At 45.9% G+C, this 17029-nt stretch overlaps 1 protein-coding gene across 2 annotated transcripts in view; it reads left to right on the top strand.

Moving 5' to 3' along the window:
- Window positions 1-3960: 3960 nt before the first annotated feature.
- SIN3A (SIN3 transcription regulator family member A) overlaps window positions 3961-17029 on the top strand; it is a 61742-nt gene continuing 48673 nt past the window's right edge. For both annotated transcript variants that reach the window (XM_052659772.1, XM_052659773.1), the window contains exon 1: window positions 3961-4109. The gene's annotated coding sequence lies outside the window, so the exon portion shown is untranslated. The remainder of the gene's footprint in view (window positions 4110-17029) is intronic.

A 17029-nucleotide genomic window follows, 5' to 3' on the forward strand; every position in this document is an offset into this window, starting at 1 on the left:
TGGCGCCGCCCGCTCGCCAGTGTGTTTCCAAGCCGGGCCAGATCCGCGGGGAGGGGGTCGGCCCGACCCGGGGTCTCCAGTGTGCCGGCCGTGCTGCCTAGTTTATTTCACCGAGCGGTCGGTTTCGGTAGGTTTCGGCGGCGGGCTGGGTAAGGGGCCGGCAGGAGGAGATCCCTCGCCCTGCTGGAATGGCTTAAAAAATTATTGTAAAGAAGAAAAAAGGGGAGATTCCGTACACAGACTGGAACCGGGCCCGAGATGCGGCGCGCGGGCTCCGCAGGGGGCGGCGGCCTGAGCTCAGCCGGCCGGGCCCACCAAACCGCCCGGAGTTGGTCGAGAGCTGGAGTTAGCGAGCGAGCCCAGGCCCGCAGCTTTCCCCGCTAACCACGCTGGGCGAGGGCGGCAGCCGCCCAAGGGTTTTGTTTCTGTCCGCAAACTTGTCGGAGGGGGCGGTGGGCGCGCTCAGAAGAGGCGCGGGCTCCTTGGGCCCGCGGTTGTTATGGACTCTGGGGGCGGGGGCAACGCCGGACTTGCGGGAGGGGCGGTCGGGGGCGGGGGAGGCCACCGGAAAGAGCCCCAGCGCCTCGGCAGTAGACCCATGCGCCGGTCTGAGCTCTCCGAACTCCCGGGCCGTGGCAGGAGAGCTAGCGTTCGGCGCCGGAACCCGGCCCGGGGGTGTGGAAAACCTCCAGGAACTCGGCGGCTTCGACCCGCAGCCCCAGCTGATCCCTTTGCAAACATGGAGCTGCCTCCTTCCCCGCCCACCCCAAGGCGGTGACGGCGGCTCCTTTCCCCTCCCCCTGCCGTGCTGCTCGCCCGCGGAAGGGGCGGGGGCGGGGGCACCGGCGAGTGAGCGCGCCCACGAGGGGGTAGCCTGAAAGGGGCAGTGAAGGTCGGAAACTGGGCAAACAGTCTCCACGCTCGAAATCGGGAAAAGGAAATGCATCAGCGGGCGGGAGGGGCGCGGGAGGCGCGCCTGTCAGTCGGGATGGCGGCCGCGGGCTGGGGGCGGGGCGCCGGCGCGAACCGCGGAGGTCGGGCGGGGCGACGCCAGGAGAGGAGGCGCAGGGGCCCGGCCCTTGGAGCGCCAGACTACCCCGACTTCCACTCCTTGGCCTAGCCTGTTTACTATACTCTGGCGACGGCTTGTGCAACCGGCCTGGAGGCGAGCTGAGGGGCGGGGCCTTCCCTCCTCTCTTCCACCCGTCTCGGGCTTCTTCAGAGGGCCCGCCTTCTCTTGTTTTCCACTGGCTGGGCGAGGCTCCCTTTTTTCCTGCTCGGTTGTTGATTGGATGACATTCTTCCCAGCTCCGCCTATCGGAGGCCGGGCTGGAGTTTAAGTTGCTAGGATTTTTTTCCGTGAAGGGCGGAGGGAGGATTCCTGCGGCTTACGTGAGGCGCAAGGGTCCGCCCCTACTTCTGATTGGTGAGGTGGATAGTCCCGCCCCCTACGGGGGAGCGAGCTTGGAGGGGGAAGTCCACCCCTGTTCCCCGCCCCCTACCCTAGCGTGTGTGCGCGCTCAGCACATGTGTAAGGCGCGCCTTGCTCCTTCGAAGAGTCCTCCCGCCCGGAAGTCCCGGGCTTGGAGCTCTTGGCAAGGGGGGCAGGGAGAGCCGAGAAAGGCACACGATATTTCCTCCAAGGCTCGAGATCTGGTAGCCTTCGCTTTGAAGTTAGGGGTTGACGGTGTAGGGTGGCTTTGGGGGGCTTTGCTCCTGTGGTTCTGCAAGGGTTGGGAGGAGGGGGTGTGGTCTGTCCTTCCTCGCCAAGTACTAAAGTTCTGACCCTGCATCCTGGCTTTTCTTGCGACTCAACTTCCCGGAGACCGCCCTAAGCCTAAGCTTCAGAACGCTGCGGACGCTGCCAGTGTGTTTTCTTTCCAGCATAAGGCAGCCGCTGTCCTTACTAAGCTTTATCAAAACCTCTGAGCAACCTAGGATTGCCGTGGATGGCTTTAGGCAATATCCAGGGCAGCTCATCCCCTGCTGACAGAGAAGTCGAGAGTGGCCCAATTCTGCTAGAGTTCCGAATGGTTCTTGATGTCCAGGTGGGAATGCCGTGTGGCACCCAGTGCAAGGAGAGGAGGAAGACCCAGTTCTGCATATTTGCCGCTTCTTCGTAACCTCCTAGAGGTTTGGGCTGGGGGTCTCGTTTGTTTCGTCCGTGTTACTTATTTTTTGAGCTCCGTCCTGGGGCAGGGTTTGGCTCCCAGGGAGATTGTTCCCATCTGTCGGCTATTGAAGTTCAGTTCGCTGCCTTCCGGTTTGGAGTCCGGCCCACCTGTTGCCAGCGCTCATTTCTTGGGGTCTCCGGCGGATTACGGAGGAGGGACAAGAAAGGACCTGGGAGTGAGCTACCTGGGGCCTGCCTCTTGGATACGGACTCGGCTCTCTTAGGGGAGTAGCTTTTCTGCGGAAGAGAGCGGGAAAACTCTAGTCCCGCCCCCTCCTCTCCTGGCGCTCCGTGAGCGCCCCCCAAAGCAAGGCCAGCGTCAGTTCGCCCTATTTAGTGAATAAATTAAAGCCACCTAGATATCGCTAGCATCTCGTCTGTGTTCAAGGCCATATTACCTAAACAGAGAGGGCCTAGGAACTGTCATTAACTCTCGTAGACCAAGGAGGAGGGAACAGCTGTTCTTATTCCGTTTCCAACTCTGGAACTTTTATTATTTCTCTGAAGTGTGGTGCAAGATTCATTTATGCCATGGCCTGTTTGGTCTCCTTTTCTCAGTCGAGTCTGATCCTCCAGATCTACCCTGGAGATCGCAATTGCCGTACGCCTCACGCTCCGCCTTTCAGAGGCTTGCCAGGGCGTTGGCTGTTAGGGCCCTGCCCTCATTTTGGTTATCTCCGCCCTCTTAGGACTGCATATTCAGGTTTAGGGAGTGTCGGTGTTAAAAGTATGCAGCCACCCCTAGCTGCGGGCTGAACAACCGCTGGAGCTATTCCTCGACTTTGATCTCCAGCCCTTAATTGTGTATTCTACTTACTGAAAGGAGCTGTCGGCTGCTCCGCATATTTGTGTCTACAAGGAGGCATTCTGCAGAAATGTAAACTGTAGAGAACTGGATGGGAAGAATGAGATTCTCTTTCCCTTTGTAAGGGGGTCCTCCACGGTGGCAATGCTGCTGCCTCTCCCTTTCAGATCCCAAGATATCGGATTCCCGCTGCTGCGCTCCGCATCACCTTCTGTTACAGGCCCTGGAACTCTGCGCTTCAGTCTCTAGTGTAAACATTCCACAAAAGGACTGCTAAGGTTCAGCCTCCTCGCGCAGGGCGGAGTCAGCTGCTTCCTAGACGGGCATCCTGGCCAATAGAGGCTCCTACCGGCGCCGAGACAGCCAGTCTGATGGTTGGAGGCGGGGCCTGGTCCGGTAGTGCGGTAGGAGGAGCCTGCTCACGGACATTTTACCCCACATCGGTTACTTACCTTCCTAGGGCAGCCGGAGAGCTAGGGGTAGTCTTCCAATACGGTGACCGGCGAGGGCGGGAGCGGAGTTTTTGGGCCTGTAGCTGAGACGGCACGGGGCGGGACATATAGAGTTCTCCAATGAGATGCGAAGAGCTTCCCTGCTTCTTCCAATTGTATTGTGGCTTGGGGGTGGGATTCAGCAGTTCGTCTCCAATAGGCGGGGTTGAGTTAGGGAAGCTCCCCGCCAATAGGGGCGTGGAGAAGGTGAGCGGCTCCCCCCCCTCCCAGCCGGGGGGGAAGGGGCGGGCATCAGCAGGCAGAGCGCAGCGATTGGCTATATCTTTGACGGGCGGATAGTACGGCCTGTGCGGAGCGAAGTTGAGTCTTCCCTCTGCGGGGCGGGCCGGGCGAGTGGGCGGGATTTCCCGGGTAACAGAGAAGCGGCCGCGGCGGTAGAGGCGGCGGAGACGGTTTCTCCATCTTCCCCCCCTCCCCTTCCCCCCTCGGAGTTTCCCTCCCTCCCTCCCTCCCTCCTTCCCAGTCTGGGCACTGGGGCCTGTGACCGCTCCGTTAGCAGAGGGGCGGCTGCCAGTCCGCTTTGGCGGGCCTGTGCTCCGCGCGGTTCTTGGGGCCTCCCTGCCCCAGAGGCTCACGCCGAGAGGGACACGCAGTGAGGAGCGGCCGAAGCAGCTTTGCGGTGAGAGCACGCCGGGCCGGGGTCGGGGCGGAGAGCCTGGTGGCGGGTAACGCCGGAGCGAGGGTGTGTATTTAGGGGGGGGCTGACCTCCTCGGCTTCCCGTAGAGCAGGAGGGCGGGAGGCGTGTGGATGTGTGAGGGGGGTGGGGGGCGGAGCGGGGTAGCTCTCGGTGCGGGAGGGGGAGGAGAGCGTAGTCCCGGTGCGCGCGGAGGGGGCGGGCTCTCGCGCCGCCGCTCAGGGGCGGGGCCGGCGCGCGCGTGCGATTGTGGAGAAAGGGGCGGGGCTGGGCCCTATGCTGAGTGCTCTTTGCCGCCGACCACCCCTCCAGTCCTCCCTGGTTGGGCGGGGCCTTGGCTGAGCGGCCTAGCACTGGCCTGCTGGGGTTGGGTGACGGGCTGGGGGTCTCCCGCCTGTGGCTTCGGGGCGCGGCAGGGAGGGGGCGTGAAATCTGCCTTCCTCCGCCTTCCTGGGATCCGGTTGGCCGGAGGGGCCGGACGGAGCGGCGATGCCACTCCCCCTGACCGTCCTCCCCCTTTCCCGGGTTTCCGCCTCCTTGGCAAGTGAGGCGGGGCTCGGGAAAGCCCGCTGTCCTGTCTGGCTGAGAGTCGCGGCGCCTAGATCTGCCCCGCCCTACGTCTCCATAGGGTGGGAGGAGCCCCCAGACTGCGAACTGTGGAGGTGTCAGGACTTTCTCTTGTGGCTCGGCCAAGCCTTTTGCCTCGGGCCGGAGAGTCAGGTGCCAGAGCTGTTGTCTCTGCTTTACTCGGTGCAGCATGGATCGCACTATGCAGCCTGGAGAGTGAGAGCGTGGTCCACTTCACGGCCCTCTTGGTTGTAATTCTTGGGGCGAGGTGCTCAAGGTCCTTTCGCTGCAGTCTGCGGTCGAGGGCTGCTCGTGCTGAGACCGTGCTTCCGCAGCGGTGCTGGTTGGGGGGAGGGGCGGAGAGTCATCAGAGACTAGAAATGTGGCCGGGGACAACCTTTCCTGGAGTTCCCTTGATGTTGGGTTACCGAGGCTGAACGGGGCGGGGCTTCCTCTAAGCCAATGGGATGGTGGGTAGTTAGTTAGACTTGGGCACTGTTTCTTTGCCTTAGAACTTCACATCCAGTTAGCCAAGGAAAGGCTGAGAAAGCTTCTTTTCCCAAGACTGAGATTTAGAAAAGTGTTGGATTTGCATTTTACTAAATGATTTTTAATCAAAAACGGTGATTAAAAAAACCTGAGACTTTGAATAAAATTTTCCAGTTTCTTCAGCTCCTGCATTTTTTGAATGCCCTAATTGTACAGGTGGTCTGCTACTTAATTCCACAAATAAGTAAGTTGCCCTTTAGGTAACTTTAGATGTTCTTGAAAAGCCTGGTTTTAGTAATTCTGTTAGAACATCTAGACCACTTTCTATTTATATTTATAAAGCATAATGTTCTTACTCTATTTTTTTTAGAGAAGGGTGAATTTGAGGCTAGTGTATTGAGCCTTATGTATGTGACTTATGTACTGTTGCCCTGCAGTCTGTATTTGGAAATTGCCTTAGGACAGTTCAAGGTTAATGAACCACTTTAATTGAGGATTTTGCTCAGAGTTGAGACATTCTTTTTTTTTATTTTAATTGGAGGCTAATTACAATATTGTAGTGGGTTTTGCCATACACTGACATGAACCAGCCATGGGTATACATGTGTGAATCCCCCTCCCACTTCCCTCCCCATCCCATCTCTCAGGGTCATCCCAGTGCACCGGCCCTGAGTGCCGGAGACATTCTCTTTTCTTAAGAGAAATTACTTGTGTTTTTAATATTTTTCATGAGAAAATAAACATGGGACAAATATGTTTATTTATTCCTTAATATCTTATCAAGCCCTCTGGCTAATTAGCTGAACTTAAATTCAGTTCTGGATTTGTGCTTTGCTCATTTGGGACTGAGAGCTTGGTGTCCTGTGCTGTACTCATGTGAAGAGATTAAGTCCCACCTTCTTAGCTAAAGAAGTCGCAGTGGCAACAGTAACTTTAATTTGCTTAGTGGTGACTGTAGTAGAACTGGTCTGGAGACAGGAAACCTGGGTATTTTCCCTGTTTCTATAAACTGATAAAGTTGGTGAGAATAGCGGAGAGTTTCCATTGAGGACAGTTTGGTCAGCACATAATTCCCACTATTTGTGATGCTGTGTGCTGGGAAACATAGAAGACCTAATTCATGCCCTTGAAGACTGTGTGGTCTTTTGGTGAGCCAGGGTCAGAAGTCCCACATAGACTTTAAGATTTCGGGTAAGAGCCTAAATAATGCTGTATTAAGAAAGTTAATATCAAATATCAGTATCATATAGTTTTGTCAAAGACCCTAGATAGATTTGCATTTTGTAATTAAGGTTTCACCTAAAGAGTAAAAAGAAAAAAAAATTTTTTTTCTTTTTTTTCTCAGGAATGGGTTATGTAGTAATTTGATCAGATTCCTGGCAAAACATAATCCTGTTTGCATCTTCAGTGCAAACAGACAAGATGCTGAAGATCTTTGCCAGGCAGATGTTAATGGCTGTGAATTTTAGTTGGAATTAAAAGATTGTATCCATGGCATTCAGTAATCTAGTGCAGTGCTTTCAAAGGCTTTCTTACTCTTCTGGATAACTCTTATCAATCAAGAATTTGTTAAGCTTTATTTTCTGTAGAGTCTTATAAAGATGATGTTAAATGCTTTTTCAGACTACACTTTGTCTCTCTTCTTGAGTAATAATGAGAACACTTACTGAGCCCTTTACTATGCCCCAGGCACTGAGTTAAGTATTATACATTTATTAATGTTTAATGCTCACTACAGCACTGTGTAGTAGGTACTATGAAATCTGTTTTAAAGATGAGGAAACAGTGGGACAGAGAAGTTAGACAAATGGTAAATGGCTAATCCAGAATCTGAACCCAGGCATTCTGGTTATAGAGTCCAGGCTCTTAATGCTATACTCCAGCTGCCTCTGGTCTAAGGATAGTAAGTGGAGAAGGAGCAGTGTGGTGTTTGTTTGTTTGTTTTTTCTAGTTGTAGTAAAACATATAATATAAAATTTACAATTTTATCTATTTTTAAATGTGTGATTCAGTGACATTAAGTGCATATACATTGTTGCGCAATCATCGCCTCCATCCACATTTCATCTATCCATATGATAGATGTTTGGTTGTTTCCACTTTTTGTCTAAGTGGAATACTGTCTCTACCACTTCTTGTCTATGCAGCTGTGAACATGGATGGATAAATATCTCTTCAAGTACCTACTTTGTATTCTTCTAGGTATATACCCGGAAGTGGGATTGCTAAGACATATGATAATTTTATGTTTAATTTTTGGAAGAAGCAGCAATGTGCTTTTGAAGGCACGTTTGAGGGGTAAGATTGAGATTCAGATTCTAAAGTTAAAATGAGTCAACATGCATTGTTGACCACCTTTTTTAAGTTGAGGTATAGTTGATGTACAGTATTATATAAATTTCAGGTGTACAACACAATGATTCACAATTTTTTTTAAGGTTATTGAGCATCTTCTTAAATAGCTCTGGATTGACACAGCGAGAGTGTTTGTCCCTGAAAAGTTTACATTCTTAGAAGGAAAGGTAAATATACATATAATGTGATTTTTACTACACGCCAGTATAGGTTGAATGTGTAAGAGTAAAGTACAGAGAGCTGTAAGGAATTCAGTGGAGAGCCCAGCTTTTGGTGGGAAGAGGAAGAAGGAACACTGAATAAGAAACAGGAGGGAGGAGTCTGAAATCAGAGCCAGTTTAAGGGAGTTGTTAGACATCTCTCAAAATACCCCAGAGAATGCTTTGGAGTGTTAGAAAGGGTGGCATTGTATTGAAAATGGCATGTGGATTGTCTGTCTTTCAGAGTTTGTGAATCCTTTTCTCTTCAGTTGGCAGATGTGATTGCTTCCCCTGCTTAGCAAGGTAGTTAAGAAACACAGGGAAGAAATTATGAACTTGGGGTAACTTCTTGTTACTCTGTTAAGCTCAAAATACTTTATTAATATGGTCAATGTTATTTCCTAGTACTTCTTTTCCTCCATCTACCTTCCTGTTTCTGTTACTTTAATAAGTGAGTAGTCAAAGTAATATCTTAGGATTTTAATATTTTTCTTGTTACAATTTAATTAATTCCTGGTTTTTGTTCTTTGTTGAGATTAAGGTCAAATAATGAGGTGCATCCAGCAGCATACTTGGGTAGTCTGAGTTCTGAATATTTCAAGGAGTTTTGTTTTTCTGGCAGACATCTTTTTAAATTTGAATTTTAATTATCTTTATACAGTTATCTGTCCAATTGTCTTTTAACAACACATTAAAAACCTTCGACTTCTCTTCAGTTACGTAATTTTCTTTTGAGGTCTGTTTCTTCAAAAGGCAAGTCCTTCTCCCCCAAAGTCCCAAAAGACATGCCCAGTGGGATTTGTTGTCACATATAACCAAATGCAGATTTTTTTTGTCCTTGTATATTTGCAGGACAGCAACCTGATACTGATTTTCCTCAGGGAGAGCTGCTGCAGCAGCTCGCAGTTCATATAGATTGGGACTTTATTTTCTCCATATCCTCAGTGTCTAGGACAGTCCTGGCATACAATAGGTCATACAATAGATAAGTAGTTTACAAACTGAACTCTGATGACATTTTATAGTTTGATAACTAGAGGACATCCTGGAGTGTGAAGTCAAGTGGCCTTAGGAAGCATTACTATGAACAAAGCTGGTGGAGGTGATAGAGTTCCAGCTGAGCTATTTCAAATCCTAAAAATGATGCTGTTAAAGTGAGATGGTTGTATGACATCACTGACTCAATGGACATGAGTTTGAGTAAGCTTTGGGAGTTGGTGATGGACAAGGAATCCTGGCATACTGCGGTCTGTGGGGTCGCAAAGATTTGGACACAACTGAACGACTGAACTGAAAGTGCTGCGCTCAATATGTCAATAAATTTGGAAAACTCAGCAGTGGCCACAGGACTGGAAAAGGTCAGTTTTCATTCCAGTCCCAAGGAATGTTCACACTATCACACAGTTGTGCACATTTCACATGCTAGCAAGGTAATGCTTAAAATACTTCAAGTTAGACTTCAACTGTACATGAACCAAGAAGTTCCAGGTGTACAGGCTGGGTTTAGAAGAGACAGAGGAACTGGAGATCAAATTGCCAACATCCGTTGGATCATAGAGAAAGCTAGGGAATTCCAAACAAACATCTACTGCTTCACTGACTATGCTAAAGCCTTTGACTGGATCACAACAAACTGTGGAAAATTCTTGAAGAGATGGGAATATCAGACCATCTTACCTTCCTCCTGAGAAACTTGTATTCAGGTCAAGAAGCAATGGTTAGAACCAGAAATGGAACAACGAACTGGTTCAAAATTTTCAAAGGAGTACATCAAGGTTGTGTATTATTCCTCTGCTTATTTAACTTATATGCAGAGTACATCATGCAGGATACCAGGCTGGATGAAGCACAAGCTGGAATCAAGATTGCCGGGAGAAATATCAATAACCTCAGGTATGCAGAAGACACCACCCTTATAGCAGAAGGCAAAGAGAAACTAAAGAGCCTCTTGATGAGGGTGAAAGAGGAGAATGAAAAAGTTGGCATAAAACTCCACATTCAAAAAATTAAGATCGTGGCATCCAGTCCCATCACTTCATGGCAAATGGATGGGGGAAACATTTGGAAACAGTGGCAGATTTATTTTCTTGGGCTCCAAAATCACTATGGATGGTGACTACAGCCATGAAATTAAAAGACGCTTGCTCCTTGGAAGAAAAGCTCTGACAAACCTAGAAGGTGTATTAAAAAGCAGTGACATCACTTTGCCGACAAAGGTCCATCTAGTCAAAGCTGTGGTTTTTCCAGTAGTCATGTACAGATGTGAGAGCTGGACCATAAAGAAGGCTGAGCACCAAAGGATTGATGCTTTCAAATTGTGGTGCTAGAGAAGGCTGAGAGTCCCTTGGTCTGCAAGGAGATCAAACCAGTCAATCCTAAAGGAAATCAACCCTGAATATTCATTGAAAGAACTGAAGCTGAAGCTCCAATGCTTTGGCCACCTGATGCGAAGTGCCGAGTCATTGGAAAAAACCCTGATGCTGGGAAAGAGAGGGCAAGAGAAGAAGGGGGTGACAGGATGAGATGGTTGGATGGAATCACTGACTTAATGGACATGAGTTTGAGCGGACTGTGGGAGATAGTGGAAGACGGGAAAGCCTAGCGTGCTGTGGTCCATTGGATTGCAAAGAGTCAGAAATGGCTTAGTGACTAAACAACTAGAGGATACCTCTGTTTTGTTAGCAGCTGGCTTCAAAATTAGTTAGGCTTTTATTGGTAGGAATTTCTAACGGATCCATCTCCTTTTTGCTCCTCCTTTCTTTTGCTTTTGTTTTCCTCACCCACTCTTCTTTGTGAGTGCCTGCATGTTGGTTGTATTTACCAGCATCGTGGTGGTGAATGTTTCTGCAGTCCTGTTGATATCCTCCAGGGCTAGGCTTGCTGACTTGCAGGCTATTGAAGGATATACAGAGACACAATCCCTTATTTGCAGCTCTGAAATACAAATATTTTTGTTTGTTTGTTTTGGTAAGTTCGGAATTCAGAGGCACAACTTCCAAATTTTGGTAAGTTTGGAATTTGGCAAGGAGATCCAACCAGTCCATTCTGAAGGAGACCAACCCTGGGTGTGCTTTGGAGGGAATGATGCTAAAGCTGAAGCTCCAGTACTTTGGCCACCTCATGCAAAGAGTTGACTCATTGGAAAAGACTCTGATGCTGGGAGGGATTGGGGGCAGGAGAAGGGGATGACCGAGGATGAGATGGCTGGATGGATCACAGACTCGATGGATGTGAGTCTGAGTGAACTCCGGGAGATGGTGATGGACAGGGAGGCCTGGCGTGCTACGATTCGTGGGGTCGCAAAGAGTTGGACACAACTGAGCGACTGAACGGAATAAGGAATTCAGAGGCACAGCCTGATCTAAGCTGTCCCACTTGGTGCAGAAATGTGAACGTGCTTGATTATGGAGAGCTACACTATGCACCATATGCCTTTCCGAAACCTCAGCAATACTGATAACTCAAATTTCTATCACTGGAAACCTCTCCTCTCTACAGTAGAGGAACAAATCCAGTTGCCCACTTCCTGCTTCCTCTTGGATAGCTAACAGGCATCTTTGACTTTCTTATTCACAGCAGATAAATACTATTTGCTCTATATTGAAAAAACTATCCAGAATTTGACCACTTAATTCCACCCCCTACCCCCAGCTACAGCAGTGAATGTCAGTAACATCTCTGTTTCTAGCTTGGATTGTTTCAGTAGCACCTTAACTGTTCTGTTTTGTTACTGCCACTCTTCAATCTGTTCTTAACATAGCAACCCAAGTGATTCTCTGCTTAAAACCCTCCAGTGGCTTCCCATTTCAGTCTGAGTCTTTATTACAGCCTCTGAGAACAAACGTGTACTCTCTACCTCTTACCCCCAACTCCATTACCTTTCTGACTTCATTTCCTACTAGTCTATCTTTCCTCCATTCTGCTCCAACTAGATGGCTTTTTCCCTTTTCTTGGAAAATGCCAAGCACATATGTACATCAGAGTCTGCACTTGCTGCCCCCTCTGCCTGTGATGCTGCTTCTACTGATCCCCACATGGCCAGCCTCTTCATTTATTTCATTTCATAAGTTACCTTATTAGTGAGATATTCTTTGGTCATTATTACCTAAAATTTCAAAAATTCTCCTCTGCTTTTTCTTCTTAGCGTGTGTCACTGTCTGATATTTTGAACACTGTTTATTATCTTGTTTATTTCTCCCACTAAAATGTGAACTTCTGGGATTTACTTCCCTGGTGGTCCAGTGCAGGGGCTCTGGGTTTGATCCCTTGTCAGGTAACTGTATCGCACGTGCCACAGTGGAGAGTTTGCATGCCACAACTAACAATCCCGCCTGCTGTAAGCAAGACCTGCCGCAGGCAAGTAAATAGATATTTTTAAATATGTAAACTTCCTGAGGAAGGAGAAGTTTGTTTTATTTTATTTACATCTGTATCCCTGGCTCCTAGAACAATGCCCGACACATAGTATGTGCTTACTAAATATTAGAGGATGCATACATGTGTGAATGAATGATTTGGTTTCCATCACAGCAAAACGCTATCCTAAGCACGGTGGAGGACACAGAGATGTTTAAAGGTTTGTGTGCCCATGTCTGTGTGGGGGCAGAAATATAGCGAATAGAATAGAGGGAATATGAGGTGAGTGGCACATCTGTCATCCACAGAACCACCTTGAGTTCTGTTCTTTATAATACTTTCTTGAAAGCTGCAGCTAACATAACTTCTGTTATACCTAATCTGTTGTTTTATACTTGCCAGTTAATTTATAGAAACCTTGTCACACGAAGTAAATGTTAATGTCCTTGAGAAGAGGGATACACAATGATTTCCTTTTTCAAAATTACTCTACTGTTAATATTTAGTTTTTTAAACTTTTCATTTTGAAATAATTTTAGGCTTTAAAAACTTGCGAAAATAATACAAAGAATTGCCACATAACCTTCACCCAGATCTCCCAAATGCATCTTACATAAAACTACAATACAGTGATCAAATCAGAAAGTGAATATTGATACAGTTGTTAGTATCTTTTGAATTGAACTAGTTTCTTGTCCATTTTTTGTCTGTAACATCAGTGTTAGTTAGACCCAATTTTAGTTTTTGAGTTTCTTTTTTGAGCAGTATTAACTACCTGTAAAGATTTATATTTCATGACTTGATTCTTTATTAGAGGTCTTCAAAAGAATGGAAATTTACTTATTTTCTTTTTAATGGAATAAACTGGTTCTAGCTTTTACCGTTTATACATCTGACCTAAGTTGTAGGATCTTGATGATCTTAGTTATCCTATATCTTGAACCGTTTTGGTCTTTCATCATCTTAGGAATTACTTTATTATTACTGATCAATTATTCCCAACTATGCTAAAAAAAAAAACGCCTAAGATAGTAAGTGGAAGAATGATGAATCGCCTAGAAGGATGTGTTGTGTGCATGCGTGCCTACTCAGTTGTGTCTGACTTTCTGCGACCCCATGGACTGTAGCCCACCAGGCTCCTCTGTCCATGGGATTTCCCAGGCAAGAATACTGGAGTGGGTTGCCACTTCCTACTCCAGGGGATCTTCCCTGATCCAGAGATCGAATCTGTATTTTTTCATCTCCTGCATTGCAGGTGGATTCTTTACCACTATACCATCTAGGAAACCCTAGAAGAATGATGCAATAGTAAAATTTTAAGTCATCATTACGGCAGTTTTCTTACTGCTTTGCCCAAAGCATTACAGCACCTTTCAAAAAAGTATAAAAGAAGTTGAAGGATGCTATCTGAAACATTATGTAAGATGTTACCAATTGAGTTATCTGAGTGAAGAGTAGATGACAGTTCTTTATGCTACTATTTTTATAGTTTTTTATAAGCTTTTATTCAATATATTTCATAACCTGTAATCTTTTATTTTCCTCCAATAATGGCAAAGAGGAAAACTCACAGAGGAAGACGTTTCACAGTTATCAGAGGAACTAATAGATGAAAGTAATGGGCATCCCTGGTGGCTTGGTGGTAGAGAATCCGCCTGCCAATGCAGGAGATGTGGGTTCAATCCCTGGGTCGGGAAAATCCCCTGGAAAAGGAAATGGCAACTCCAGTATTCTTGCCTGGAAAGTTCCATGGACAGAGGAGCCTGGTGGGCCATAGTCCATGGGGTCGCAAAAGAGTTAAACGTGACTTAGTGAGTAAACAATAACAATGCAGCAGGTAGCAACACTCTTGGCTATGATGGGGATGGTAAAATTGATTGCATAAGCCAAGCTGATGACTTTGAGGCTTTAGATGATAAGATCCTAGATGAATTTTCTCAAACTGAAGAATTTATGTGTGGACAATATATTTCTGAGGGTAGGGTGCAGGCTGGAATATGATGTCCTCATCCAGGAATCATTCAACTAGAAGGACTTAGGAATGCAGTATTTTCAACAAAAGTGTAAACCATTCCGATTTGCTAAAAGGATGTACAATGGTATTCTTCTACCAAAACTTACTTGACACAGTTTGTAAATGGACAGATTCCCAAAGTTGTGTTTGATGATGTAAGGGCAAAAACCAATAAAAACCCCAAAGTAGTAATAAGCTAGAACTTTACTTGAGAGAAGTCTGTGCATGACAGCTGATGACTGGTCAGTTGCATTTTGAAGGATATTGCTTATTTTGGTTATATATATATCTTCAAAATCAGGGAGATGTGGACTAAAATTTGGATTTGCAGCTTAAATTCTCGCTAAAATTTCTAATAAAGGTGTTTCTAGCTCAGATGTTTAATGATAAGTTTTTCTGGCATACTGGGGTTAAAGGTGAATCACGTGTTGTAAAGAAAGCAGTGTTACCATCTGCACATACAAGGTGATTGTCCTGAATCACCTTTTTAAAACTTGTTGTCACACTGTAGTATGACATAACTTCACCAGAGCTCACAAAAGGTATGTATCAAATGGGACTGTCATTATATTAATCCCGGTTTCTCAGCCTTGGCTCTGTTAATATTTTGGACTGAATCATTCTCTCTCGTGGGGAACTGTCCTGTACACTGCAGTGTGTGTGGTGACATCCCTGGTCTCCATTCATGAGATGCCAGTAGCACCTCTCTTCTGGAATCGTGACAACAAAAAGTGTCTTCTAACACTGCCAGATGCACCCTGGAGGGGGGGCAAAATCTCCCCAGATTGGGGGACTGCCTCTTCGGGAAAATGTGAAACTACTTTTCAGGGGAGGCTTGGGTATCATATCTTGCGGTATTTTGAGGAAAATGGGTTGTTGATTTTGTTGAGCAATTATTCTAAGTAATGTGGGAAATCTAAATGGATTGACTTTTTCATTCTGGAAACATTTTTTTCACTTTCTAACAGATTTAAATCCAGAAGTGGATTTTTGGACATATTTTGAAATAGACTGTGACAGGAGTTTTACTGGGTTGAAGTAATTATAGACACTTGTGCTTTGGCAAAAATTTCTTTACTTTTGAAGAGAAGCTTTCCATTTTTTCAAGAGTATTCATTGAAATAAAACTGACCAGGACACATTTTATGTGATTTCACGTGATGTAGTAAGAGAGAGTAACTTTAGATTTTTCTTTTACTCTACAAATAAAAGACCTTTAAAGTGTGCCTAATTCAAGATAATACCAACACAAAAGCAAGAGGCACTGAAGGGTCAGCCATAAGTTAAGTGCATTTCAAAAAGAAAGTTGTGTGTTAAAATCCTCCATAATAAGGTGGTATGTTCCATGCACACTATTACTTTGAACTTATCTTGACTGAAAAAATTCTGTTGTTTCCATTTAAGCCAATGTGTGAAATTTAATCTAAATTAAAAGATTCTTTGTAGTTGGATTTTTCCATTTGGATTTTAGTAATTATGGAGAAATTTCTCGATTTCTCGGAGGCCAACACTTTGTTGTGGTTAAAGATATTTAGTTTGTAAAACTAGAAAATTGGCTTTTATTTTTCTTGTTCTGAATGGGTCAGCTTTTACCCTGCCCTCCCGTCTGAAATGTGTCTCGTTCGCTCCTCAGTTGTTCTGTCCTACTCCAGAAGACTCCCCTGCAATGTCAGAATTATCCTGCTCTACTTGCTTTATTTGGGAATTATGATTACTTTGCCTGATGATTTGGAGCTGTTCCCACTTTTTATTATAACGAATGACCTGATGACTTCTTAGTGTCCTGCGCTATTGTTTGTTCACATTAGGCTTTCTTTACTAGTTTCTATCCCTCAGAGTGCTTTTTTTTTTTCTTTTTTAATTCTGCCTTCTTAGATTAGAGTTTTGGTAACAGGGTAACCTCCAAATTGGAAACAGTTGGAGACCATAGTCGCAGATGAAAATCATGTCAACTGAATTGGGGCTTGAAAGTAGTTTTCTAACTCTTGTGGCTCCATCATCTGGCATTCAAATACTTGATGGTTTTGAATTATACTATACCTCTCTCTAAGGAGGATCCTCTGGTCTGTCCAGTATTTCTACTCCAGATATATCATGTATTCCAAGGAGACAGAGTATCTACCCTTTTGTTCCTTTAATCAGCTTTGTGACCTGGAATAAGTCGCTTAATTTCTCTGATTATCAGTTTCCCTCTAGATAGAAGGCTTTTGAGTGTGCTCAGTCGACAGGAGTGTTGTGAGGAGCTGGTAGCGATCAGATACGCAGGACTCGGCTGCTGTGGAGCCTAAGCACAGGGCTTGGCACGCAGGGACTATTTGTAGGATGGATAAATTGACAAAAATTTTATATAGCTATTTACTGCCTATAAGTCCAAGTTACTATAACATTTTAATTCATCTTGTATACTCCCATACCATAATTCATCCCTATTTTTCAAAACTAAGTATTGCCTTCTCCATATAGGATCTTTCTCAGTGTACACATTTCTACTCCCTTCCCAGTTGATAGTGCTTGTTTGTATCACTTGTGAACTAGTTTGTATTATTAGCTTTTCCTCCCACGATTTGATATAATTTTATAGTTGACACCCACATACACATACTACCTGGATTTTACTATTTCCGTTTTTACAGTACTTGTTTTATTATATGTCTATCTTTCCATTCCATCATCCATTAATCCAAACTAATTTCTTGGTGATATTTTAAGTACATTTCAGACATTGGTACACTCTTTTGGGGGGCCCTCCGCAGTGAAAGTGCAGAGTCCTAATCACTGGACCTCCAGGGAATTCTCTATATTTTTATCTAAGTGCTTGAGCATGCATCTCCTTATCTAGAGTTCAGTACTTGTTTCTAGAATTCACACACAATGAAATGCAGAAATCTTAAAAGAGTACATTGTGTCTGTGTTGAGAGCACAC

The sequence above is a fragment of the Budorcas taxicolor genome, chromosome 21 (assembly GCF_023091745.1).
Source record: "Budorcas taxicolor isolate Tak-1 chromosome 21, Takin1.1, whole genome shotgun sequence".
Taxonomy (NCBI): Eukaryota; Metazoa; Chordata; class Mammalia; order Artiodactyla; family Bovidae; genus Budorcas; species Budorcas taxicolor.